This window comes from Dendrobates tinctorius, unplaced genomic scaffold (genome assembly GCF_039654945.1).
Source record: "Dendrobates tinctorius isolate UK_male_01 unplaced genomic scaffold, ASM3965494v1 ptg000502l, whole genome shotgun sequence".
Classification (NCBI taxonomy): domain Eukaryota; kingdom Metazoa; phylum Chordata; class Amphibia; order Anura; family Dendrobatidae; genus Dendrobates; species Dendrobates tinctorius.
The window spans coordinates 37,163-64,561 of record NW_027362161.1 but is presented as its reverse complement, the minus strand read 5'-3'; the positions used below and the strand labels follow the sequence as shown (position 1 = coordinate 64,561).

The following is a 27,399-nucleotide window of genomic DNA, read 5'->3' as shown; positions in this document are numbered from 1 at the left end:
AGACAGGAAGAACAGACAGGCAGGGGAGACAGGAGGAACAGACAAGCAGGGGAGACAGGAGAAACAGACAAGCAGGGGAGATGGAAGAACCAGACAGACAGGGGAGATGTAAGGAACATACAGGCAGGGGATACAGGAGGAAAAGAGAGGCAGAGGAGATGAGAGGAACAAAAAGACAGAGGAAATGATAGGAACAGAAAGACTAGGGAGACAAGCAGGGGAGATAGGAGGAACTGACAAGCAGAAGAGACAGGACAGAACAGATAGACAGTAGGAGACCTAGAAATAAGACAGTATGGTGAGAAAGGGGAGAAAGGCTGGAAAGACACACTACATGGACAGGCAAAGAAAATGTCATAGAAAATATTAAAATGCTCTATAACTCTATAGTGCACTCCCCTCCCTCCGCCCCTTCTCTCTGTTGCAGTAGGAGACAAGAGCTAGCAATCTGGCTGCCTCTATATGAATTATAGTTTAGCATATGGGAAATGGGTAAGACTGCAATGTGTAGTTGGGAGACAAAGCGAAGTGACCATCTTAATTAAAATGCAGAAAGTCCTTTTGTACCTCAGGTGACTGAAAGAAGGTGTCTTTTGTGAGAGAGACTGATATTTAGAATGGACAGGTAATTAGACAAAAGGTCTTTTGAGACAAAATGTGTTTGTCCATAGACACAGAAGTGGAAGACCCCTTTTGTCCCCAAGAAATACCTTGTCCCTTCAAAGGAAGTGTTCTACATTTATACTAGACGCTTTTTGTCCCAGTATGGGAAATATTGAATCTTATACAGACAAATGTCCCTAAAAGAAAATATTGAATTTCAAAGTTTGTATAACTAAGATTGTGATGAGCATATCCTTCGCCAGGGCGAACTACAGTAGGGAGGAGATACATTTTTTTCTCATAACTGTAACCCCAGCCTATAAGCCCCAAATCTATAATGGCCAAATAACTGACAACAGCTATGTCATGTTTAATCTCTGGGAAAAGGTAAAATCCCAATAAATAATATGAGGATGACCTCAAACTTCTGCGAGCATCCAGAGAGAAATTATCGCATAAGTTGGAATTTTCATAAAATCCTGAAGGGCTGAGGACAGCTCAGAACACAGCCCACGTGAGGTCATCAAGGGGTGTGTGTGAGTGTAACTCAGGTGCTGATTAATGATTAAGCTGAATTATGATCTGGGTTCCTGTAGAGAGCTGCACATAGTGCATGCATGAATCCAGTTTACTGAACGGTCCCAAATGGAGCGCTCTCCTTTGGCTAAACTGAATCGTCTCTGCGAACGGTGAAGTAATTTCTCCTATTAATCCCTTTTATTTAATGTAGCTGTTTATGCTGTTTTGTTTGGTCACCTTTGTAAAATCTTTTGCACATTTTTATAAACCCCGCCTCACTGTGGATTAAATAAATAATGTAACAGTTCTCCTTTTGTTCTGTAAATCACGCCTAAAAGTCATATGCTACCAACCAGGCCTTCAATGAGCCTGTATAAAACACGACTGATGGTGGCTGTGAGTTGTCTGGGGATATCGTGGAGTTATCAGTGATCATATGGGGGTATATACATATTACATGAGTTAGAATCGGAAGTGTATATACCATATGCTCACTGTTAATTTCCCAATATCCGGACTATTAGTGGTGACAGCTTGCGGCCTCCTCCATTAATCGTCTGCCTATCATATAATTGTCCGGACGATAGGGGGCATCAGAGAGCTGTTCAACACAGAGATCACAGAGGGTGGTTCTGAGTGACCTTCCCGGCCTGCGATAACCAGGACAAATTGGTGGCAAACGGTGGGATTTTACAGATCATCAGTAATCTGGTTTGAGAAATCATTCCGGTCAATTAAAAATTACACGGACCTTGCGAGAATTCTGTGCAGAGTTTTGAGGAACCAGACTCGGTGTTTTATTTTTTCTCTATCTGGGACACTACTGTACATTTAGCAGTTACACCCCTCCACCTCTCTTGTTTTTCTGTCCTATCTCTTATTTGGCTATGATGGCTAGGCTTGGAGAGCCTTGGTATAAGCAGCAGACCAAGGACACTCTTATTGCTCCCTGTACACTTGTAGGGGAGAGGGTCCCGGAAAAGGGGCCCGCCATGCGTCCGGGCCGGAACTAAGATGGCTGTCACCCGAGTTCACGAGGGGAACAATTACAGGCCAGGACCGACCGTTGACTAGGAAACATGGGGGCGGGTCAAAGAAAGGGGGCGGAACGACTATGAAACGAGTGGTGGAGACCAGCAGGGGACACTCGGCAGGGAGAGAGACGAGAGACAGGAGGGAGCAGTCTAAGTGGCGTCCAGGAGCGAGAGTGAGTCAGCACTTTCGGGACAGCAGTGACGGGGACTCACCTGATAAGGGGAGCGGTCGGTGCCGAGCAGCACGAGGAGGATACTCACCGAGACCTGCGGCCGCCTCTGCCCCGCTCCATACCGCAGCTGCCTGTACATCGAGACCCGCGGCTGCCTCTGCCCCGCTCCATACCGTGGCTACGGCCTGTACAGCGAAACCTGCGGCCGCCTCTGCCCCGCTCCATACCGCTGCGGCCTGTATGGCGAGACCTCTGCCTCGCCTCCTGACTAGACAACCCCGGCGGCGGGGGACCGGCGAGGGGCCTGTATCGCCCACCCATCACCAGAGCTCAGGAACTTCCGGAGTCTTCGGCAAATCTTCTTTGGCTGGACCCGGCCGCTAAGGCGTCGCCCAGACATTCCCCAGAACCAACTATGCAGGATGTCAGAGACCGATAAGTGACACTCCGTTGTTCATATTCCCCCTTTAGTCCAGGGGTCTTTAGCCGGCCATACCGTGGCCGTATAGCCACCACTACCAAGTTGAGTTTAACCCTTGCTCTGTCTCCGGCTCGTCACTGCATCCTGCTTACCTGCGAGTACAACACACTGAGATAGATTGACTCCACGGGCGAAACCAAGCATCAAATGATTGCTGAACTGTTGCAAGGTGCTGCAGAGCCAGTCTGTCACCAGAGCCCTAATGAAGGGGAGGTCAACCAAGGTGTAGGTAGCACTGCTGCAGAGGTCCCACCTGTGAATGCCAGCCATACCCACAACCAGGGTAGTGTGCACCCCCACCTACATATGGCCATGGAACAATTCAATGCAGATAGTTACAAGGAACGATTGCAGCTGATCCTAAAATTCCAGGAGCAAGCAGAGCAACAAGCCCAGGCTGAGAGAGATGACCATCAAGCCGAGTGTCAGTACCAGCTGGAGTTAGCCCAAATCCAGATACAGAGATCCACACCATCAAGCAGTAAGTCCAGCAATGCCCACAGCTTTAAACCCTGTTCTGAACATTTTCCTGTGATGAACAAGAACGGGTACTTGGATATATTTCTGCAGGTGTTGAAAAAGCCTGCAGGCAGTTCCAGTGGGCCCGATATTTAACTCCAGGTCTCCGAGGAGAAACTCTGGAGGTGTTTGCTCCTCTCCCTCGAGACCAGGACGGAGAGTATGAGGTCATAATCAGGCCATGATTAAAAGGTACCAGCTGACACCAGAGGTATACTGCACATGACAGCTATAGTAATGTGATGGATAGGCTCAGAACCATCTTTGAGCAGTGGGTCCAAGGAATGTCAGTCTCCACCTTCGAGGAGCTGAAGGATCTGATGGTGAAGGACCAATTTCTTCATCTTTTCCCTGTGGAGCTACAACAGGTCATGCTGGACCAGGAGCCAAATGAGGCCACTAAAACAGCACAGATTGCAGATGTGGCGCCCCCAGGAGTATGGCCGCCACAGTGGCTTTGCGTTCCTCCAGGGGAGGGTAATGCCAGGCTCGCAGGCAATGATGGGTCTCTCTCGCAGTCAATCCATACATGCAACACAGTTCCACTCCAGGCCAGCAGGGGGAGCTCTGAACCGGAATTAAGGGGAGAAGTGCTCTCTGAGGGTCAAGAGGAAGGAGTGGTTAGTTAGTCAGCGGAGGGTGAAGTGTGCAGACATGTAGAGAGAAGCTGGAGGTTGAGCTGGGAAAGGAGAGCTCCCTCACAGTGAGCGCATGAACTGGAGCCTGGTCTCCACGGTTGTACGGATACTAACGGTCCTACAACAGATACCAGAGGGGCAGGAGGCTGTAAATGCCCTACTCCCATCTAAGACTTGAGGTACAACAGCAGCTTGGATAGAGAGCCAGGACTCAAGTGAGGAGTCCCCGAGAGAGGTTACAGCTGTCTGCCGTGCAAGTAAGTTTCTTAGGAACATCTGACAGGAGGAACTTCAGAGTAACTTAGTACTTGGAGTACTTCGTTCAAACGAGCGCTAGGAAGGAGACTGCACAGCCCTTTTGCTGAGAGAGAATCCCTGAATTGCTTCCAGGCTAGCCTGCTCCAATACCATCTGTAATCAGGACCCTGGACTGCAGTTATCAAGTAAAGGTACAGAAATTGCACGCTGCTGTGTCTTGTCTGCTTCCTACCTTTCCTGCACTGCTACATCCCTGTATCAACCACATCTACACTGCACTGGGACTATAGCTTCACCTGTGGCAAGCTTTTACATCTTTGCTACACCCTACCATCAGTCCCAGCGAATCTGTCTGCAGCGTTGGCTTAACATCTCCCTCGCCAAACACCACAGGTGGCGTCACGAACTATTCCATTTCATTAACTACATTCCCCCATTACTTGGGCGCCCAGGGCCATGGACCGGGTCAACGCTGCTGTGACACAGTCCCCCGACACCGGCCTCGAGTACCCCACAGCCCTGGAAGGGTGACCAACAGACACTTAGGAGGCCAACCATACCCCTGAGGTGCGGAAGTCATCCACCGCCAGCTGGAAAGGGGATAAGCTGATAACCACCCCATGTGTTAGGCGTCGGGTTCCTGCCACTGCACAGCAGGAATCCAGAGCTTTGCACCCAGTGGTCTCCCATTCTTCTTCGGCCGCAGTGGAGCCTGCTCAGCAGATTCATCGGTCCCGGCGCTCTGCCCAGGCCAGCTCCGTGGGTTTGCTTGCTGCTGCCACCTCTGGCACAGCTATGACAATGCATGCTGCTCAGCAGCGAGATTCTCCAGGGACTAAGTCCTCATGTCAGGCCACTGAGCATGCCCGTGGAATGATCTCCCATTGGAGATCGGGGGTCACTTGCTCAGGTCCTGCTCGTGTTCGGATTGGCCCATCCGAGAAGCCAGGAAGGTCCCGGACGCCCGTGGCTATAAAAGGTTCGCATGGCCGCTCGCCCATGTGCTAGTCTAGACTGTATTTACAGACTATGTGGAGTGAGTGATGTATGCACGTATGAATGTCTCTGGTGAATGACTCATTAAGAAACCCCTACCCTTGGTATGCATGTGTTGTGCAGCCTAGCCTGCTAGCGCCCAGGCTTAGGCGTAGGTAGGTCTGAGGTTGAGTCAGGCATCTGGCCTCACCAGGGACTCGGCACGCCTCAGTGCACGTGCTCCATAGCCAGCGTCTATAGCGGCGCTCGCAGCAGCGACGCCGCGCGTTCAGTGGGCCTAGAAAGACTCTAACCCCGTGTCCTTGGGGTAGAGTTCTATGGCCGTACACTGTGCGCTCTTTTGGCCGAGCTCTGTGAGTTAACAGGCTCCGGCATTTACGTTCAGCGGTTGTGCGGCTCTGTGCAGTTACAGAGTTCGCCCTGTTCACATTCGGTGACGTAACCCACGTGTGACTGGTTTCACACCGCTTAATTCTTCCGCCGTTACTTAGCAGCAGTGTACCACCTCTGCACGGTGGACCCCGGGCTGCGAACGCACCTACTATTATTTTATAATTTGGTGCTTTCCGCCAGCCCAAACATTATACTAGCGCCAGGGTCTGGCTAGTAATGGTGGATGAACAGCAACTGCTGCAGTACATCCAGCAGCAGCAGGGCAGGTTGGCGGCACTCGAGCGTTCAGCCTCAGCTGCGGATGTTACTGCGGTCGCTGTTCAGGCAGCCACAGAGGCTGTCTCCCGTGTGACCACAGCCATCCCTGCCCCGACTTTCTCCCGCCTCCCGCTGCCTGAGAAGTTCTCGGGTGATAGTGCTTCTTGTAGGGGTTTTGTAAGCCAGTGATCTATACAGCTGGAGCTGCTGGCCACACGATTCCCCTCTGAGCGGGCTAAAGTGGGATTTATTATTTCCCTCTTGTCGGGCAGGGCTTTGGAGTGGGCCACACCTCTGTGGGAGCATGGTGATCATGTGGTGCAGAGTGTCTCGCGGTTTTTGGACACTCTGAAGCAGGTCTTCCTGGGGCCACGAGTCATCCATGACACCGCGCTCCAGCTGCTGGCATTATCACAGGGCTCGTCCATGGTCAGCCACTTTGCCATCCAGTTCCGGACGCTGGCCTCAGAGTTAGAGTGGCCAGATAAGGTCCTCATTCCGGCATTCTGGAGAGGTTTGGCTGGCCATGTGAAGGACGCTCTGGCCACCAGTGAGATTCCCGCTACACTGGAGGAGCTTATCACTGTCTCCACCCGTATAGATCTTCGCTTCACCGAGCGAAGGTTGGAGCGGGCCCAGTGTAGGCAGAGGTTTAGGTTGGCACCTAGCTTTGCTAAACCTCTGGAATCTTCCGATCGGGTGTCCGAGTGTCAGGGGGTTTCCTGTGAGGGATCCAGGCCCCGGTCCGCTCGAGCTCCTGTCAGCTGTCATGTTTACCGGCAGTCCGGTCACCTTGCCAACCGATGCCCACAGCAGCTGGGAGAACGCTCGCGACTAGTAGCCGTAGGAGGCGGCGCACTAGAATCAGCGGCGTTTTCCTCCAAGCTGTCCTTTAAGGGGACACTTGAGGTTGATTCTTCCACTCTGGCGGTGGAGGTTTGCGTGGATTCCGGGGCAGAGGGTAATTTTATGTCATCAGGCTTCGCTCAACGGCACGCTATACCTCTGGTTATGATGTCTACACCAGTCACCGTCAGAGTGGTGAACGGCCCCACTCTACCCTCACAGATAACTGTTATGAATGAGTCACGGGAGGAGGAAAAAACAAAAACACAAGCTAAGTCCAGAAAACCAGAGAGGTTGGTAGCTAGCGGATTGCAGACCCCTGATCCTATTCACCACAACTAACAGTAGCCGTGGGGGGTTCCTACGGTGCCCAAGACCCCTCGTGACAGCCGGAGAGCTAAATAAGCCTAAAGAAAAAAAGGGGAAATCTAAACTGCCCCAGAGCAGACCCCAAAGCAATAGACAGCCCCCAACATGTATTGTCGATGAAAAACAGATGAAAACACAAACAGACAGAAAGACAGGCTGAGCAAATGATGGGGCCCAACTAAGTAGATAGGAAAGGACAGAAAAGATGCTGGCTGCAATCACGCAAAAAACCCTGCCAAAAATAATGTCCAACACGTCTGATAGAAAAGGCCCTGAAGTCACTAGACTTCAAAATCACTATATCAGCACTCAGGTATGTTCTGAAAACAGAGCAAAGAGATCAACTGATCAGAGACAAAAATGGAGTTCAGCCCGTCCCAACCAGGGCAGGCTGAACACAAACACTAAGTAAACAGACAAAATCTCATGGAAAAATAGCAGAGCAAAAACTTAGCTTTTAGTAGACAGGAACTAAACTGGATGCAAGAGCTCAGAGCAGAAAGGATCACCAGCAAACCCTGCAGGGCGTCGGCTGCCTTGTATCCACTCAGAAATTCCGGATGTCCAATCACACTCCACCTGTTCAGATGACAGGTTCTTCCCATCCAGATCAATTTCACTACCTCCTTTCACCAGCAGAGGGAGTTCATCAGACATCATAGGTGAAGGAGAAAATGAACTCATAACAGTACCTCCCCCTTGAGGAGGGGTCACCGAACCCTCATCCACGCCACCAGGGCGATCAGGATGGGCCCTATGAAAAGCACGAACCAATCTTTCGGCATGAATATCGGATGCAGAGACCCAAGAATTATCCTCCTGGCCATAACCCTTCCATTTAACCAAATACTGGAGTCTCCTTCTAGCCAGACGAGAGTCCAGTATCTTCTCAACCTCATATTCAACATTACCTTCAACCAATACAGGATCAGGAGGTGCCACCACAGGAACTACTGGCTCAACAAACCTCTTTAACAGAGACTTATGAAACACGTTATGGATCTTGAATGTAACAGGAAGAGCCAATCGAAACGAGACTGGATTAAGAATCTCCAAAATCTTGTAAGGTCCAATAAATCTAGGTTTAAACTTTGGAGAAGCCACCTTCATAGAGATATTCTTTGATGACAACCAAACCATATCACCCACCTTAAACCGGGGACCAATGGTCCTATGTCGGTTAGAAAACCGCTGGGCCTTTTCCTGGGAGAGAGACAACTTATCCACCACTTGGTCCCAGATCTGGTGCATTCTCTCCACCACAGTGTCAACACCTGGGCAGGCAGAAGACTCCACCTGCCCTGAAGAGAATCGAAGATGAAACCCAAAGTTACAAAAAAGAGGTGACATCAAAGTGGCAGAACTAGCTCTATTATTTAAAGCAAATTCGGCCAAGGGCAAAAATGAAACCCAATCATCCTGATCAGCAGAAATAAAACATCTTAAATATGACTCCAAAGTCTGGTTTGTTCTCTCTGTCTGCCCATTGGTCTGAGGGTGAAACGCAGAGGAGAAGGACAACTGAATTCCCAGCTTGGAACAGAAAGTCCTCCAAAATCTAGAAACAAACTGAACTCCTCTGTCAGATACAATGTTCTCAGGAATCCCATGCAAGCGAACCACCTGTTGCAAAAACAAGGGCACCAACTCTGAGAAAGATGGCAACTTAGGGAGTGGTACAAGATGGACCATCTTAGAGAATCTATCACAAATCACCCAAATAACAGTCATTCTCTGAGAGACAGGCATATCAGAGATAAAATCCATTGAAATATGGGTCCATGGCCTCCTGGGCACCGGCAAAGGCATCAACAACCCACTAGAGCGAGAACAAGGTTTAGACCGGGAGCAAGTCCCACAGGACTGCACAAAATTCCTGACATCACGAGACAAGGCGGGCCACCAAAAAGACCGACTCACCAAATCTCTAGTACCAAAAATACCTGGATGACCAGCCAATGCGGAACAATGAACTTCAGACATTACTCTCTTCCTCCACTGGTCAGGAACATACAATTTTCCAATGGGACAACACTCAGGTTTGTCCTCCTGAAACTCTTCCAGAGCACGTCTCAAATCGGGCGAGATGGCAGAAAGAACTACCCCCTTGTAAAATAATGCTTATCCTGTAAAATACTCAGGACTAGTTACCAGATAAAAATATAGTGGTTTATTTGGATTCTTCCATCAAAGAAAGGTTATTACAAAAAAACAGGTGAATAAAAATAAGTGAAAGAGAGATTGTCCATTGTTCATAGCAAAGCAGCATGTATTCTTCTTCTCTCCGAGATCCTGAATATCAAATGGCTGCTGTCTCAGTTCAGCTTCTCACATCGCCGTCAAGTAATATACCAGCTGTTATGTCATGTCATGGCCCAACACAGGCGACATCTTCATGTCTGTCTCTCATGATGGTGAGGGAAGAAGACAGCGACCTCTACAGTTAGCCATGAATTATATACGTCTCTTGAAACACGTGATCTCGGTATATATGGAGTTTGACATTTACCTCAAGGCTAAACTTAAATATGTAGTGAGCTGACATTTCTACCATGAGCCAAGCTTAAAAATAGCCTATGTCATATAAGCTAAAGCAATCTACAGAACTGGGTGTAATAAGAAATATTTAACGAATTATTAATATTTAACACCCCTCACCTAAGATGGTAACAGGCTTGGTCACAATAGGAGAATCAGAAAAGAAACTCCTAGAGAGGGCGTCTGCCTTGACATTCTTAGTGCCCGGAAGAAAAGAGACCACAAAATCAAAACGTGTGAAAAACAAGGCCCACCTAGCCTGTCAAGGATTCAAGTGTTTGGCCGACTCAAGGTAAATCAAATTCTTGTGGTCAGTGAGGACCACGACTTGATGTCTAGCTCCCTCCAACCAATGTCTCCACTCCTCAAATGCCCATTTCATGGCTAACAGTTCCCGATTCCCCACATCATAGTTGCGTTCAGATGTGGAGAACTTTCGGGAAAAGAAAGCACAGGGATTCATTTTAGATGTTACCGGATCTCTTTGGGACAAAATAGCTCCTGCACCAATCTCAGAAGCGTTCACCTCTACCTGAAACGGGAGTGAGACATCAGGTTGCCGCAAAACTGGAGCAGAAGTGAACCTCCGCTTCAGCTCATGAAAGGAAGAAACAGCCTCTGGAGCAGCATATCAGCACCCTTCTTAGTCAAATCAGTCAATGGTTTGGCAATACTAGAAAAATTAGCTATAAATTTACGATAAAAATGAGCAAAACTCAAAACTTCTGGAGGGCCTTCAAAGAAGTGTGCTGAACCCAATCATAAATGGCCTGTACCTTGGCCGGGTCCATTTCAATAGTTGACGGAGACAAAATAAATCCCAAGAATGAAATCCTCTGTATACCAAAAAGGCACTTCGACCCCTTAACATACAGGGAATTCTCCCTCAAAATCCGGAACACAGTCCGAACATGTTCCACATGAGAGTCCCAATCCCTGGAAAAGATCAAAATATCATCCAGATAGATGATCAAAAATGTATCCACAAAGTCCCAGAAAATATCATTCATGAAGCAATGGAAGACAGAAGGGGCATTAGTGAGCCCAAAAGGAATCACCAGGTACTCAAAATGTCCCTCCGGAGTATTAAACGCCGTCTTCCATTCATCCCCATGCTTAATGCGAATAAGATTATACGCCCCCCTGAGGTCAAGCTTGGTAAACCAGCAAGCACCTTTAACTCTGGAGAATAGATCAGAAATCAGGGGTAACGGATACTGATATTTAACAGTAATTTTGTTGAGGGAACGATAGTCAATACAAGGCCTTAATGAACCATCTTTCTTGGCCACGAAAAAAAACCCAGCACCTAAGGGTGAAGAGGATGGCCTAATATGGCCCTTCTCCAATGACTCCTTAATATAGGATCGCATAGCCTCGTGCTCGGGTACAGATAAATTGAAAAGCCGACCCTTGGGAAATTTACACTCAGGACTCAGCTCAATTGCACAGTCATAACTCCTATGAGGAGGCAAAGACGCAGACTCGTTCTCACTAAATACATCATAAAAATCAGCCAAATAGTCAGGAACATCATGCGACTGGGGAGAGGTGGAGAAAACAGGAGCGTCACTAAGGGCACACCGACAACCCCAACTCACCACAGACAAAGATTTCCAAACCAAAACTGGATTATGGATTTGCCACCAAGGAAACACCAGAAAAATGGTATCAAGCAAATTATGCAACACCAAAAATCTGCAATTTTCTTGATGGTCTGGGGCGACCCGCATTACCACCTGGGTCCAAAACTGAGGTTTATTCTTCAACAAAGGAGTAGCATCAATACCCCTCAAAGGGATAGGCGTCCGCAGAGGTGTCATAGGAAACCCACAACGTTTAGCAAAATCCAAGTCCATCAGGTTCAGAGCTGCTCCCGAATCCACAAAAGCCTTAGCGGAAAATGTGGACAGGGAGCAGATCAGAGTAATTGCCAAAAGAAACTTAGGTTGAACACCACCACAGCAAATTGTGTGCAAAACGTTTCTCTCGTTTAGGGCAGACAGAAATAATATGAGAGGCATCTCCACAAAAAAAACACAGCTTATTACACCTTCTGAACTCCTGACGTTGCGCCCTAGACAAAACTCTATCACATTGCATAGGTTCAGACATTTGTTCAACAGGTGGCAACACCTCTCGTGCAGTTTTGCGTTCACGCAAACGCCGATCAACCTGAATGGCTAATGACATAGAATCATCAAGACCAGAGGGAACAGGAAATCCCACCATAGTATCTTTTACGGTTTCTGACAAACCCTTCCGAAAGAGAGCTGCCAAGGCACCATCATTCCAGGTAGTAAGGACCGCCCACTTTCGGAATTTTTGACAGTACAACTCTGCAGAATCCTGACCCTGGCTCAATGCCAACAGAGCCTTTTCAGCCTGATCAATAGCATTAGGTTCATCATTCAACAACCCCAAGGCTTGAAAGAATGCGTTCACATTAGTTAGAATAGGGTCATCAGATTTTAAAGAAAACGCCCAATCCTGGGGATCGCCGCGCAGCAAAGAGATGACAATTTTAACCTGCTGCGCGGGGCTCCCCGATGAGTTAGGCTTCAAGGCAAAAAATAATTTACAATTATTCTTAAAATTCAAAAATTTAGACCGATCCCCAAAAAACACATCAGGAGTAGGGATCTTTGGTTCAGCAGCATGTGAATGAGCAAGATAGGCGGAAATTCCCCGCACTTCAGCAGTGAGCTGCTCCACACAATCAGACAATTGCTTAATCTCCATTGAGAAAAAATTCCCCCTACGGCCTCAGAGAAATAGAGGAAAAAATATACACACAAAAAAAAAAATTCTGACACTTTTTTTTTTTTTTACAATTCTTTCCTGCTATTGAGTACCCTAGAATCTGCGGTATGGCTGGTGATTCTGTTATGAATGAGTCACCGGAGGAGGAAAAAACAAAAACACAAGCTAAGTCCAGAAAACCAGAGAGGTTGGTAGCTAGCAGATTGCAGACCCCTGATCCTATTCACCACAACTAACAGTAGCCGTGGGGGGTTCCTACGGTGCCCTAGACCCCTCGTCACAGCCGGAGAGCTAAATAAGCCTAAAGAAAAAAAAAGGGGAAATCTAAACTGCCCCAGAGCAGACCCCAAAGCAATAGACAGCCCCCAACATCTATTGTCGGTGAAAAACAGATGAAAACACAAACACAGACAGAAAGACAGTCTGAGCAAATGATGGGGCCCAACTAACTAGATAGGAAAGGACAGAAAAGATGCTGGCTGCAATCACGCAAAAAACCATGCCAAAAATAATGTCCAACACGTCTGATAGAAAAGGCCCTGAAGTCACTAGACTTCAAAATCACTATATCAGCACTCAGGTATATTCTGAAGACAGAGCAAAGAGATCAACTGATCAGAGACAAAAATGGAGTTCAGCCCGTCCCAACCAGGGCAGGCTGAACACAAACACTAAGTAAATAGACAAAATCTCATGGAAAAATAGCAGAGCAAAAGCTTAGCTTTTAGTAGACAGGAACTAAACTGGATGCAAGAGCTCAGAGCAGAAAGGATCACCAGCAAACCCTGCAGGGCGTCAGCTGCCTTATATCCACACAGAAATTCCGGATGTCCAATCACACTCCACCTGTTCAGATGACAGGTTCTTCCCATCCAGATCAATTTCACTACCTCCTTTCACCAGCAGAGGGAGTTCATCAGACATCAGAGGTGAAGGAGAAAATGAACTCATAACAGATAACCCACCAGACCGCCCCCTTGTTACTCTCAGTGGCTCCATCTCATCAGGAGACGATATCCCTCCTCGTCATGCCCGAGGGTATTGACCAGGTACTTCTAGGGGTCCCCTGGTTGCGGTACCACTCCCCCCATATAGAGTGGTCCTCAGGGAGGATTATTGGGTGGAGTAAATCATGTGAGGGTAGATGTCTGAGGGAGTGCGTTCAGGTTGCCTCCACCGAGGTTCCAGCAGATCTCTCCTCGCTCCCCAAACACTATCGACAGTATGCGGACGTGTTCTCCAAAAAGGCGACGGAGACCCTTCCACCGCATCGCCCCTATGACTGTCCTATTGACCTCTTGCCTGGTGCTGGACCTCCCCGGGGTCGAGTCTATCCCTTATCTTTCCCGAAGACAGAGGCCATGTGTCAATACATCAGGGAGAATTGTTATGATTGAGTCACCGTAGGAGGCAAAAATAGAAATGCTAGCTAAGTCCAGAAAACCAGAGAAGTTGGCAGCTATCGGATTGCAGACCCCTGAACCTATCAACACAACTAGCAGTAGCCGTGGGGGGCTCCTACGATGCCCTAGGCCCCTCGATCACAGCCGGAGGACTACATAGCCTAAAGACAGAAAGGGAAATCTAAACTGCCCCAGAGCAGACCCCAAAGCAAAAGGCAGCCCCCCACATATAATGACGGTGAAGCAAGAAGAAAGAACAAAACACAGACAGAAAGATAGACTGAGCAAAGATGGGGCCCAAGCTAGCTTAGATAGGAAAGGACAGGAAGGCTGCTGTCTGCAATCCGTAAAAAACCCTATGAAAATAAGAGCCAACAAACTGACTGTAAAAAAGGCCCTGAAGACGCTAGGCTTCAAAAAAGGCTATGTCAGTACTCAGGAATATTCTGAAGACAGAGCAACAGGCAAAAGGAGATTCAGCTCACCCCAGCAGGGAATGGCAGAATCCAGAAAAGCAAGGAAAACAAAACACTAATGCAAAAAGGCAAAGCAGAAATCTTAGCTTTAGATGAGCAGGAATCAGACTGGTTTCCTAGACGTCCACAGAGAAATCACCCGCAGGCCAGAAGGGCGTCGGCAGCCTTATATCCAGTCATTAACTCCACTCAGCCAGTCATCATCATCAGCCCCAGGTGTCTGACAATCAGGCTCACTACCTTTCTTCACCAGAAGAGGGAGTTCCTCGGGCCTCAGTAGTGAAGGGGAAAATGAACTCACAACAGTACCTCCCCCTTGAGGAGGGGTCACCGAACCCTCAACCACGCCACCAGGGCGATCGGGGTGAGCCCGATGAAAGGCACGCACCAATCTTTTGGCATGAATATCAGAGGCAGAGACCCAGGAATTATCCTCCTGACCATAACCCTTCCACTTAACCAAATACTGGAGTCTCCGTCTAGCTAGATGGGAATCCAGTACTTTCTCTACCTCATATTCCATGTTACCTTCAACCAATACAGGGTCTGGAGGTGCAACCCCTGGAACAACAGGTTCAACAAACCTCTTCAACAAAGATTTATGGAACACATTATGGATTTTAAATGTGACAGGAAGAGCCAAACGAAAAGAGACCGGATTAATAATCTCCAAAATCTTGTAAGGTCCAATAAATCTAGGCTTAAACTTAGGAGAAGCCACCTTCATAGCAATATTTTTTGATGATAACCACACCATATCACCAACCTTAAACTGGGGACCAATGGTCCTATGTCGGTTGGAAAACCGCTGGGCCTTTTCCTGGGAGAGAGATAACTTATCCACCACATGGTCCCAGATCTGGTGCATTCTCTCCACCACAGTGTCAACACCTGGGCAGGCAGAGGGCTCCACCTGCCCTGAAGAAAATCAAGGATGAAACCCAAAGTTACAAAAAAAAGGTGACATCAAAGTGGCAGAACTAGCTCTATTATTTAAAGCAAATTCGGCCAAGGGCAAAAATAAAACCCAATCATCCTGATCAGCAGAAATAAAACATCTCAAATATGACTCCAAGGTCTGGTTTGTTCTCTCTGTCTGCCCATTGGTCTGAGGGTGAAAAGCAGAGGAGAAGGACAACTGAATTCCCAGCTTGGAACAGAAAGTTCTCCAAAATCTAGACACAAACTGGACTCCTCTGTCAGATACAATGTTCTCAGGAATCCCGTGCAAGCGAACCACCTGTTGTAAAAACAGGGGCACCAATTCAGAGGAAGACGGCAACTTAGGGAGTGGTACAAGATGAACCATCTTAGAGAACCTATCACAAATCACCCAAATAACAGTCATCCTTTGAGAGACAGGCATATCAGAGATGAAATCCATTGAAATATGGGTCCATGGCCTCTTGGGGACAGGCAAAGGCATCAACAACCCACTAGAGCGAGAACACGATTTAGACCGGGAGCACGTCCCACAGGACTGCACAAAATTCCTGACATCACGAGACAAGGAGGGCCACCAAAAAGACCGACTCACCAGATCTCTAGTACCAAAAATACCTGGATGACCAGCCAAAGCAGAGCAATGAACTTCAGACATCACTCTCTTCTTCCACTGGTCAGGAACATACAACTTTCCACTGGGACAACGCTCAGGTTTGTCCTCCTGGAACTCTTCCAGAGCACGTCTCAAATCAGGCGAGATGGCAGAAAGAACTACCCCTTCGCCTAAGATGGTGGCAGGCTTGGTCACCACAGGAGAATCAGCAAAGAAGCTCCTAGAGAGGGCGTCAGCCTTGACATTCTTAGTTCCAGGAAGAAAAGAAACCACAAAATCAAAACGTGTAAAAAACAAGGCCCACCTAGCCTGTCTAGGGTTCAAGCGCTTAGCCGACTCTAGGTAAATCAAATTCTTGTGGTCAGTGAGGACCACGACTTGATGCTTAGCTCCCTCCAACCAATGTCTCCACTCCTCAAATACCCATTTCATGACTAACAGTTCCCGATTCCCCACATCATAGTTACGTTCAGATGGAGAGAACTTTCGGGAAAAGAAAGCACAGGGATTCATTTTAGATGTTACAGGATCCTTTTGGGACAAAACAGCTCCTGCACCAATCTCAGAAGCATCCACCTCTACCTGGAACGGAAGTGAGACATCAGGTTGCCGCAAAACCGGGGCGGAGGTGAATCTTCGCTTCAGTTCCTGAAAGGAAGAAACAGCCTCCGGAGACCAATTTAACACATCGGCACCCTTCTTAGTCAAATCAGTCAATGGCTTGGCGATACTAGAAAATTTTGCTATAAATTTCTGATAAAAATTAGCAAAACCCAAAAACTTCTGGAGGGCCTTCAAAGAAGTGGGCTGAACCCAATCGTAAATGGCCTGTACCTTGGCCGGGTCCATTTCAATAGTTGACGGGGACAAAATAAATCCCAAAAAAGAAATCCTCTGTACTCCAAAAAGGCATTTAGATCCTTTGACATACAGGGAATTCTCCCTCAAGATCCGGAACACAGTCCGAATATGTTCCACATGAGAATCCCAATCCTTGGAGAAGATCAAAATATCATCCAGATAGATAATCAAAAATTTATCAACAAAATCTCGGAAAATATCGTTCATGAAGCACTGGAAGACAGAAGGGGCATTAGTGTGCCCAAAAGGCATCACCAGGTACTCAAAATGTCCCTCCGGAGTATTAAACGCCGTCTTCCATTCATCCCCATGCTTAATGCGAATAAGATTATACGCCCCCCTGAGGTCAAGCTTGGAAAACCAGCAAGCACCTCTGACTCTAGAGAATAGATCCGAAATCAGGGGTAACGGATACTGATATTTAACAGTAATTTTGTTGAGAGCACGATAATCAATACAAGGTCTTAATGATCCATCCTTTTTGGCTACCAAAAAAAAAAAGGCACCTAAGGGTGACGAGGATGGTCTAATATGACCCTTCTCCAACGCCTCCTTAATATAGGATCGCATAGCCTCGTGCTCGGGTACAGGTAAATTGAAGAGCCGACCCTTGGGAAATTTACACCCCGGGCTCAGTTCAATTGCACTGTCATAACTCCTATGAGGAGGCAGAGACGCAGACTCATTCTCACTAAATACATCATAAAAGTCCGCCAAATAATCAGGAACATCATGCGAGTGAGGAGAGGTGGAAAACACTGGAGCCTCACTAAAGGCACACCGACAACTCCAACTCACCACAGACACAGATTTCCAATCCAAAACTGGATTATGAATTTGTAACCAGGGAAACCCCAGAACAATAGTATCATGCAGATTATGTAACACCAAAAACCTGCAATTTTCTTGATGGTCTGGGGCGACCCGCATTACCACCTGGGTCCAAAACTGAGGTTTATTTTTAGCCAAAGGAGTAGCATCAATCCCCCTCAAAGGGATAGGCGTCTGCAGAGGTGTCATCGGAAATCCACAACGTTTAGCAAAATCCAAGTCCATTAGGTTTAGAGCTGCTCCTGAATCCACAAAAGCCTTGGCGGAAAATGTGGACAGGGAGCAGATCAGAGTAATAGCCAGAAGAAACTTAGGTTGAACACCACCAACAGAAAACGTGTGTGCAAGGCGTTTCTCGCGTTTAGGACAGACAGAAATAATATGCGAGGCATCTCCACAGAAAAAACACAACTTATTACGCCTTCTGAACTCCTGACGCTGCTCTCTGGAAAAAACTCTATCACATTGCATAGGTTCAGACATCTGTTCAACAGGTGGCAACACCTCTCGTGCAGCTCTGCGTTCGTGCAAACGCCGATCAACCTGAATGGCTAAAGACATAGAATCGTCAAGACCAGAGGGGGGGCTCCTACGATGCCCTAGGCCCCTCGATCACAGCAGGAGGACTACATAGCCTAAAGACAGAAAGGGAAATCTAAACTGCCCCAGAGCAGACCCCAAAGCAAAAGGCAGCCCCCCACATATAATGACGGTGAAGCAAGAAGAAAGAACAAAACACAGACAGAAAGATAGACTGAGCAAAGATGGGGCCCAAGCTAACTTAGATAGGAAAGGACAGGAAGGCTGCTGTCTGCAATCCGTAAAAAACCCTATGAAAATAAGAGCCAACAAACTGACTGTAAAAAAGGCCCTGAAGACGCTAGGCTTCAAAAAGGGCTATGTCAGTACTCAGGAATATTCTGAAGACAGAGCAACAGGCAAAAGGAGATTCAGCTCACCCCAGCAGGGAATGGCAGAATCCAGAAAAGCAAGGAAAACAAAACACTAATGCAAAAAGGCAAAGCAGAAATCTTAGCTTTAGATGAGCAGGAATCAGACTGGTTTCCTAGAAGTCCACAGAGAAATCACCCGCAGGCCAGAAGGGCGTCGGCAGCCTTATATCCAGTCATTAACTCCACTCAGCCAGTCATCATCATCAGCCCCAGGTGTCTGACAATCAGGCTCACTACCTTTCTTCACCAGAAGAGGGAGTTCCTCGGGCCTCAGTAGTGAAGGGGAAAATGAACTCACAACAGAGAATCTGGCAAGAGGATTCATTAGGAAGTCAGTGTCACCAGCGGGGGCGGGATTCTTCTTCGTCCAGAAGAGTGGGGAACTTGCATTGATTACAGGGGACTTAACGCCATCAACGTTAAGAATAAGTATCCTCTGCCCCTGATATCAGAGCTGTTTGATAGGCTACGGGGAGTGAGAGTGTTTACCAAACTTGATCTGTGGGGGGCTTACAACCTGATTCGCATCCGTGATGGGGACGAATGGAAGATGGCATTTAACACCAGGGATGGGCACTATGAATACCTGGTGATACACTTCAGCCTCTGTAATGCCCTGGCCGTCTTCCAAGACTTTGTGAACGATATCTTCCGGGATATGCTTACCACCTCAGTTGTAGTCTATCTGGATGATATTCTCATCTACTCACCAGATATTGACTCCCACCGGAGAGATGTTTGCAAAGTTTTCGATCGCCTGCGGGCAAACTCCCTCTATGCCAAGTTGGAGAAGTGTGTGTTTGAGCAGGAGTCCTTGCCTTTCCTGGGCTATATTATCTCCGCCCGGGGGTTGGCCATGGATCCTGCCAAGCAACAGGCGGTGTTGGATTGGCAGGAACCTCATTCTCTCAAAGCGGTGTAGCGATTTATGGGGTTCATAAATTACTATCGCCAATTCATCCCCCACTTCTCGACTTTGGTAGCACCCTTGGAAGCCCTCACCAAGAAGGGTGCAAACCCCAAGTTGTGGTCGGAACCGGTCTCCAAGGCCTTCTCCTCCTTTAAGTCCCATTTCGCTAGCGCTCCCATTCTACATCTCCCCGATGTAGATAAGCCCTTCATACTGGAAAAGGATGCCTCTTCCGTCGGTGCTGGAGCGGTCCTGTTTCAGAAGGACACGTAAGGTCGGAAGCACCCATGCTTCTTTTTCTCCAAGACCTTCACACCGGCGGAGAAGAATTATGCCATCGGGGACAGGGAGTTGCTAGCGATGAAGTTGGCATTCTCGCAGTGGAGACAACTCCTGGAGGGGGCTCGCCATCCTTTCCAGGTGTTCACCGACCACAAAAACTTGGTGTATTTACAAACAGCCCAGCGGCTAAATTCTCACCAGGCCAGATGGTCTTTGTTCTTTTCCCGATTCCACTTCACCCTCCATTTTCTCTCCGGGAAGAAGAACGTACGGGCCGATGCTCTCTCCCGCTCAGTGGTGTCATGGGAGGAAGAGGAGGAGGAGCATCGGCTGATCGTCCCATCCGAGAGCCTGAGGACTGTGGCTCCGGTTGCCCTTGAGTCAGTACCTCCGGGCAAGACATTTGTCCCTGCCCGTCTGCGACCGGAGGTCCTCTCTTGGGCTCATTCGTCCAGGGTGGGTGGACATTTCGGGATAAAACGGACCTCTGAGCTTCTGGCGAGGACATACTGGTGGTGGCCGCATATGGTCCGAGACGTCAGGGACTATATTCAGGCGTGCGTCTCTTGCGCCCAGAATAGGTCCTCTCGGCAGCGGCCCGTTGGGCTTCTTTTTCCTCTGCCAGTAGCGGACAGGCCATGGGAGATGGTCGGTATGGATTTTGTGGTGGGACTACCCAAGTCCAGTGGCAGCACGGTCATTTGGGTTGTCACCGACCATTTCTCTAAGACGGTGCACCTGGTACCTCTCTCCTGGTTACCTTCTGCGCGGGGCCTGGCAGTGTTGTTCATTAAGCACGTTTTCCGCCTGCATGGCATGCCGGACAAGATTGTCAGTGACCGGGGTCCTCAGTTTGCGCCCCGGTTTTGGAGAGAACTTTGTTCCCTGCTCAGCATTGAGCTGAATCTCTCCTCAGCCTATCATCCCGAGATGAACGGGTTGGTAGAGAGAGCCAACCAGACCCTGATCACATATCTTTGACATTTTGTCTCGGCCAGGCAGGACGACTGGGCATCCTTGCTGCCGTGGGCAGAGTTCTCTTTGAACAATGCTGTGGCCGACTCCACCGGTCAGACCCCATTCCTCCTAAATTACGGCCAGCATCCGCGCATCCCTGTGCCCATGCCCGTGTCATCCACCGACTCCAGGGTGGCAGACTGGGCGGTGGAGGCACGCGACATTTGGGATCGCCCCCAGGATGCTATCCGGGCTTCCAAGGAGAGAATGAGGACCTCCGCTGATGCACACTGGTGCCCTGCTCCGACTTTTGCCCCTGGCAACTTGGTGTGACTCTCCGCCCGAAACATCAGGCTGCGGGTAGAGTCCGCTAAGTTCACACCGCGCTACATTGGCCCCTTCAAGGTCCTCGAGCAGATCAGCTCTGTGGTCTATCGTCTGGCCCTTCCACCACACTTGGCTATCTCTGATACATTCCACGTGTCCCTCCTTAAGCCTGTTCACTTGTACCGGTTCTCCGAGTCATCTGCCGGGACATCAGACTTGTCTTCGGATGAGTTTGAGGTCAATCCCATCGTGGGATGCAAGGTGATGCGGGGCAAAAAGTTTTATTTGGTCGCTTGGAAGGGTCATGGTCCAGAGGCTTGGACCTGGGAGCCAGTGGAGAACATCCACGCTCCGCTCCTCATTGCGGCGTTTGAGCGTAGCGAGGCTCAGAGGGGTTGGGGCCCTAGGAGGGGGGGTAATGTTAGGCGTCGGGTTCCTGCCACTGCACAGCAGGAATCCACAGCCTTGCACCCAGCGGTCTCCCATTCTTCGGCCGCAGTGGAGCCTGCTCAGCAGATTCGTCGGTCCCGGCGCTCTGCCCAGACCAGCTCCGTGGGTTTGCTTGCTGCTGCCACCTCTGGCACAGCTATGACAATGCATGCTGCTCAGCAGCGAGATTCTCCAGGGACTAAGTCCTCATGTCGGGCCACTGAGCATGCCCGTGGAGTGATCTCCCATTGGAGATCGAGGGTCACGTGCTCAGGTCCTGCTCGTGTTTGGACTGGCCCATCTGAGAAGCCAGGAACATCCCGGACGCCCGTGGGTATGAAAGGTTCGCATGGCCGCTCGCCCAAGCGCAAGTATAGACTGTATTTACAGACTATGTGGAGTGAGTGATGTATGCACATAAGAATGTCTTTGGTGAATGACTCATTAAGAAACCCCTACCCTTGGTACGCATGTGTTGTGCAGCCTAGCCTGCTAGCGCCCAGGCTTAGGCGTAGGTAGGTCTGAGGTTGAGTCAGGCATCTGGCCTCACCAGGGACTCTGCACGCCTCAGTGCACGTGCTCCATAGCCAGCATCTATAGCGGCGCTCGCCAGGGCTGTGGAGTCGGAGTCGTGGAGTCGGAGTCGGAGTTAGTTTTGTTTGGAGTCGGAGTCAGTAGAAATGTACCGACTCCGACTCCAGCTTTAAAAAAAATGTATTAATATTTCATAATTGAACTTTCATATGAATTTTATAAATGTTACTCAAATATATATGTTCTATCAAACTATGAACAACAGTGATAAGCAGTTCTGCTGGAGATAGAGACATTTCTTACTTCTTGTGTGTCACTGTTCTCCACTGCCCTTATCTAATCTTATACTTGGTTAACCTCATGCTACCCCAACCCCCCTACTTACAATGTATGAAACTGAAAATGTGTTGCAAATTCTTAGTAGTAAAGCTCCTCCTCTAGACTAGATCATACTAGGTGTGCGTCTTCCAAGCATCTCACAGCTGCCTGCTACTCAGAAGAGGAAGACTGTAAGAAGTATTATCCTTTCAACAAACTTTGCATCAGTTAACTGTGAGTACATGAGGAATAATAACAGTATTACTGACCCCTATATCAGTTGTACGACCTGGCAATAATTTTGTACAATTGTTTTTAGGAAAAACAATTGTCATTTGGATTGTGAATGCAGAATTAAAAACCTGAGAATGTCAAAGAAGCATCACATTAAATCAGCTGTATTTGAACATTTCACCATCACTCAAGATAGAAAATATTATGTCTGTCAGTGTATGACAAATGATCCAGACGAAAACAAATGCTGTGAAGCCAAGATGAGTGCATATTCAGGCAAAGATAAAAATGCTCCTACCAGAGCTTCTAATCTAAAGAGACATTTACCGCGCTTTCATCCAGAAGTACTGAAAGCAGTGGATGAGAAAGACTGCATCCAAACCAATGAACCCGTGCCCAGCTCTTCCAGCCAAACAAAGGAGCAGAGAACTTTGCAGCCATCAGTTGCAAGATATTTTGTCAGTGACAAAGTTACTGTGACAATGACAGTAGATACATTTAAAAAACAGATCATAGAGCTTGTTGTAAAGGATAGTGTGCCTATTTCATTATTTTCACGACCAGCTTTTATGTGTCTGAATGGGGAAATGGCCCGCAAGCTTGGTGTTTCTCTGGAGAGAGAGTATTAGAAAATTAGTAATCGAAGAAGCTTTTAAACAAAAGGAAGAACTTAAACAAACTCTCAAGGGACGCTTTCTGTTTCTTAAAATGGATGCCTGCACACGTCACAGAGTGAACTATTTTGCCATCAATGTCCGATTTGTTTGTGACAAAAATGAAATAGTTACCAAGACATTGGCAGTAAAAGACACCAAAGCTCATCACACCAGTGAGTTTCTCCAGGTCTTGGTGGAAAAGGTACTGCAAGACTATGAACTTAAAAAAGAGCAAGTTCTTTCTGTCGTAACTGACAATGCTTCAAATATGATAAGTACTATTAAGCTAATGAATGAGAGTAATGATGGTGACCAGCAGCTAGAAGAACATTCTGGGTCCACAGACACAGAAATGTTTGAAACAGAGGAACACAGTATTGTAACTGAGGAGCAAACTGAAGTTGCTTCAGATGAACAGCAACATGATAGTTTAGATGATCTTGTTGAAACTGTGTCAATATGTTCTTTCATTCATCACATGCGCTGTGTTGTGCATACGCTACAGCTGGCTATAAGAGACAGTCTGCAAGAAGGACATGCTGCTGCACTGATTGGCAAGGTGAGAAATTTGGCTACTGTTGCCAGAACCCCTAAAGTTGACTCAATTTTGAAGAGACGTGCTGGAAAAGGGGCAATTATTGATCAAGCCACACGATGGGGCAGTACTTACTTAATGATTCAGCGCTTGGTTGAACTGAAAACCTTTCTTGTAGACATGGCTAACCCTCAACTGACACTAAATGAAAGTCAGTGGAATCAGGTGACTGAGCTGGAAAAATTGCTAGAGCACCCATTTACAGTGACTAAAAAATTACAAGCAGAGGACTTAACTCCAGGTATTTTCTTAAAGGAGTGGAAGAACCTGATGTTTCGCCTGTCCCAAAGAGGAGGGTTAATTGCAAGTGGCATTGCTACATCAATGAAACGGAGAGAGGAGCTACTATTACAAAATAACATTCTTTTGGCAGCTGTTTATGTAGACCCAATGCATCGGATTCTTCTAGATGATCAACAGCTAAGTAAAGGAAAAGAAGCTCTGTTTGAAATAGCAGTAAGGATGAAAGGGTTGCAGAACAGTCAGGAGGAATAAGAAGAATTTGGTCGTCCTGCCACATCTTCACCCTCATCATCAACTGATGAAGAATTTAATTTCGAAAAATATTTGGATCACAAGGACCGTGCAAAGCGTTCCCGCATAGAAGAGTCATCCCCATCAAGGAACACAGCCAGTACATTTCAGCAGAATTTTTCATGTACACTAAAAGAAATTGAGAAATTTGACCGTTCATCAAAAATAACAGTGCAACAAGCGATTCCTCTGTATCCTGACATTGTCAGAGATGTTGCCCGAGTGGTTACTGCTTTGCCACCAACACAAGTTAGTGTAGAGAGGTTGTTCTCTGCTCTCAAAATAATTAGATCAGATTTGAGGGCATCCATGAAGGAGGATCTGACAGAGGCAATACTTTTTCTGAGGACAAATTTATAGATTTCTTCTTATTAACTGCATAAAAGTGTTTATGGCATATTTACTTACAGTTTAGAAAAGTTTATAAAAGTTATTTGCTATATTCTAATTGTATTCTAATAAATGTAGTTTTTGCTCTAAGTGGTCTGATTACTTATATGATGGTGAGAAACTGAATAAGCACGATGTTTAATATTTTACAACAGTAAATTTGTTGTTATGAATTGGCCATTTATGAAGGAGTCGGAGTCGGAGTCGGAGCCGGAGTCGGAGTCGGAGCCTGATAAAATCCAGGAGTCGGAGTCGGAGTCGCAACTGTGGCTTACCGACTCCACAGCCCTGGCGCTCGCGGCAGCGATGCCGCGCGTTCAGTGGGCCTAGAGGGACTCTAACCCCGTGTCCTTGGGGTAGAGTTCGGTGGCTGCACACTGTGCGCTCTTTTGGCCGAGCTCTGTGAGTTAACAGGCTCCGGCATCTACTTTCAGCGGTGGTGCGGCTCTGTGCAGGTTCAGAGTTCGCCCTTTTCACATTGGGTGACGTAACCCACGTGTGACTGGTTTCACACCGCTTAATTCTTCCGCCATTACTTAGCAGCAGTGTACCACCTCTACACGGTGGACCCCGGGCTGCGAACGCACCTACTATTAATTTTTAATTTGGTGCATTCCGCCAGCCCTAACACCGTGTGCTCCTGCCAGCCGGATCACAGGGGTCCTGCCCAATCTTCCAGCACCCAGTCTGCATCTGACTCCCAGCGGCGCTATACCTGCGTGTGAACTGGTCACATCAGCCTTGTCTGCAAGGAGAGGCAAAAGAACAACCCCACACCTTCACGCCCGGGGGCCATTCTTTTTGTGGGTGGGGTGGTTGGGAGAGCCTGTGAGAATTTGCAACTGACTACTGTGGTCAACACCTTTACTGTTGGTCTTAGGGACACAGGCGCCGAGCAAACCCTCAGTCATCCGGAGTTTTGTTACCGGGAGAACTCATGCCTGAGAAAACCCTGACTGTCACTGGTATTGGGGGCGCTCGCCATCCCTTACCAATGGTCCGGGGCTTTCCTGGATTGTAGTGTGGAGAGGGAGATAAGGGAAATGGGGTTGTTGGAGAATGCCCTCATAAATGTGTTATTGGGAACTGATCTGGGATGGTTGACTGCTCACTACATCCCTGGCAACCCTCCCAGATCTGATATGTCTTGCATTTCAAAAATTGATAATGTGAATGTGAATATCATGCTTAGTGAAAGTAGTAAAGGAGAATCACGCTGCGGGGGGATGTTGTGAAGGATCCCCTCCAAGGAGCCAGCATAAATGCTAAGAGCGATGTGAGTGGGCACAGAGACCATGAAGCAGGTGGTCCTGTGCGGCTGACCAATAAACATAATTCTGAGGATGAGGCACAGGCCTATGAACGCTTCTGTGGTACTAGCAGGTATGCAGGATGCAGTGACGAGTCGCGAGACGGTTTGGTGTTTTTGTAATAACGTTTATGGGCCTAGAGGTGACTTTCCGAGCCTGACCGGCAAAAAGGGGGAACACGGGTTGCACTCGCAAGGGCCCAATACAAATAAACCCAAACGATAGAACACGACTACTTCTGGCAATAGCCGGTCACTATAGGGCCGCGGTATGGCCGACTACGGGTCCTTAATCATAAAGTCAACTTAGCCGTTCAGATGTCCCTCGTCGTTCGGGTTGGTGGTCTTTCGGCGTAGTAGTTGCTGGGCCCAGTTGCTGAGACGATGGCGAAGTCTTCGCGTGCTCCGGCGCACTGATGACACTGGAGCCCCACAGGCTCCGGCGGGGTCCTTGGACAATTGGGCAGCAGCCCCCAGCTTGGGGCAAGAGGCAGCGATGGGTGGTGGCGGGTGACAGGCCACCTGCGCAGCTAACGGCTGCGACGGGGAGTTCACGGTCAGCAGAGGCCCGGCCCCTGCCGCGGACCGGAGCGGGACAGTGATGGCCGCCGGCGGTGTTGTACTTGCCGCGGCCATTCCTGAGGACAGGGCGGCTGCCGGCGGCGGGGAACAAGCCGCCGACACGGGCTCAGGTGGGACGGCAGCGGCCACGAGTGACCGCGAGCAGGCCGCAGCCGCGGGCTGAGGGGAAGCGGCAGCGGCCGCGGTTTGGAATGGGGCCACAGTGGCCGCAGGCTGAAGCGGGGCAGCAAGTCCCAGATAGTCGCTTCGGTACCGTCCCTCTGGAGTCCTCGGTGAGCGTCCTCCCTGGCACTGGTGAGTCGCTCTCCCTTGCAGCAGCTTCCACTGTCTCCTGCTCTCTCTGTGTCGGTCTAATGACTCATCGCCCCGGGAATTCCCCATCTTCTTTATATTGGTCCCTCCCCCAGCCCATCTGTTTGTCACAGTGGTCCGTCCCTGAATCCTGTCCCCCGGGGACAGTTTCCCCCGGAACCCAGATGACTGCTCCCATGGTTCCGGCCGGGGCACTTGACAGGGGCCGTTCATCCCACACTCCCCTGCCCTGTATGCTCGCCAGTCCTCGGGCGAGGGTTTTTGTAGACTCGGGTTAGTCTTTTGGGACGCCAGTCCTTGTCGCCATACGAACTGATCCTGTTCGTAACATTCAGGGGGTTTGCCAGCTGTTGACCGCTCGGAGCGTCAAAGCTCGGGTATCGCGGAGTCTTCTGGGGTGGTGGAGGGTGGTCGCATAGTGGGTTCTGGTGGGATGTCCGGGTCTGCTGGAGTGCCACTACTGGGGCAACCCGCAAATGTGACAGGGGAGTCCTCTTCGTCATCCAGGTCCCAGACTGTGGGTAGGGGGTCGGGGACCTGGAGGGTCGGTTCGAGCCGCG

The 27,399-nt window shown here is 48.7% G+C and overlaps 1 protein-coding gene across 4 annotated transcripts in view; it reads right to left on the bottom strand.

The window, feature by feature from the left end:
- Window positions 1-27,399, bottom strand: part of LOC141078101 (phospholipid scramblase 2-like) — a 112,078-nt gene that overhangs the window by 55,145 nt on the left and 29,534 nt on the right. The window lies entirely within an intron of this gene.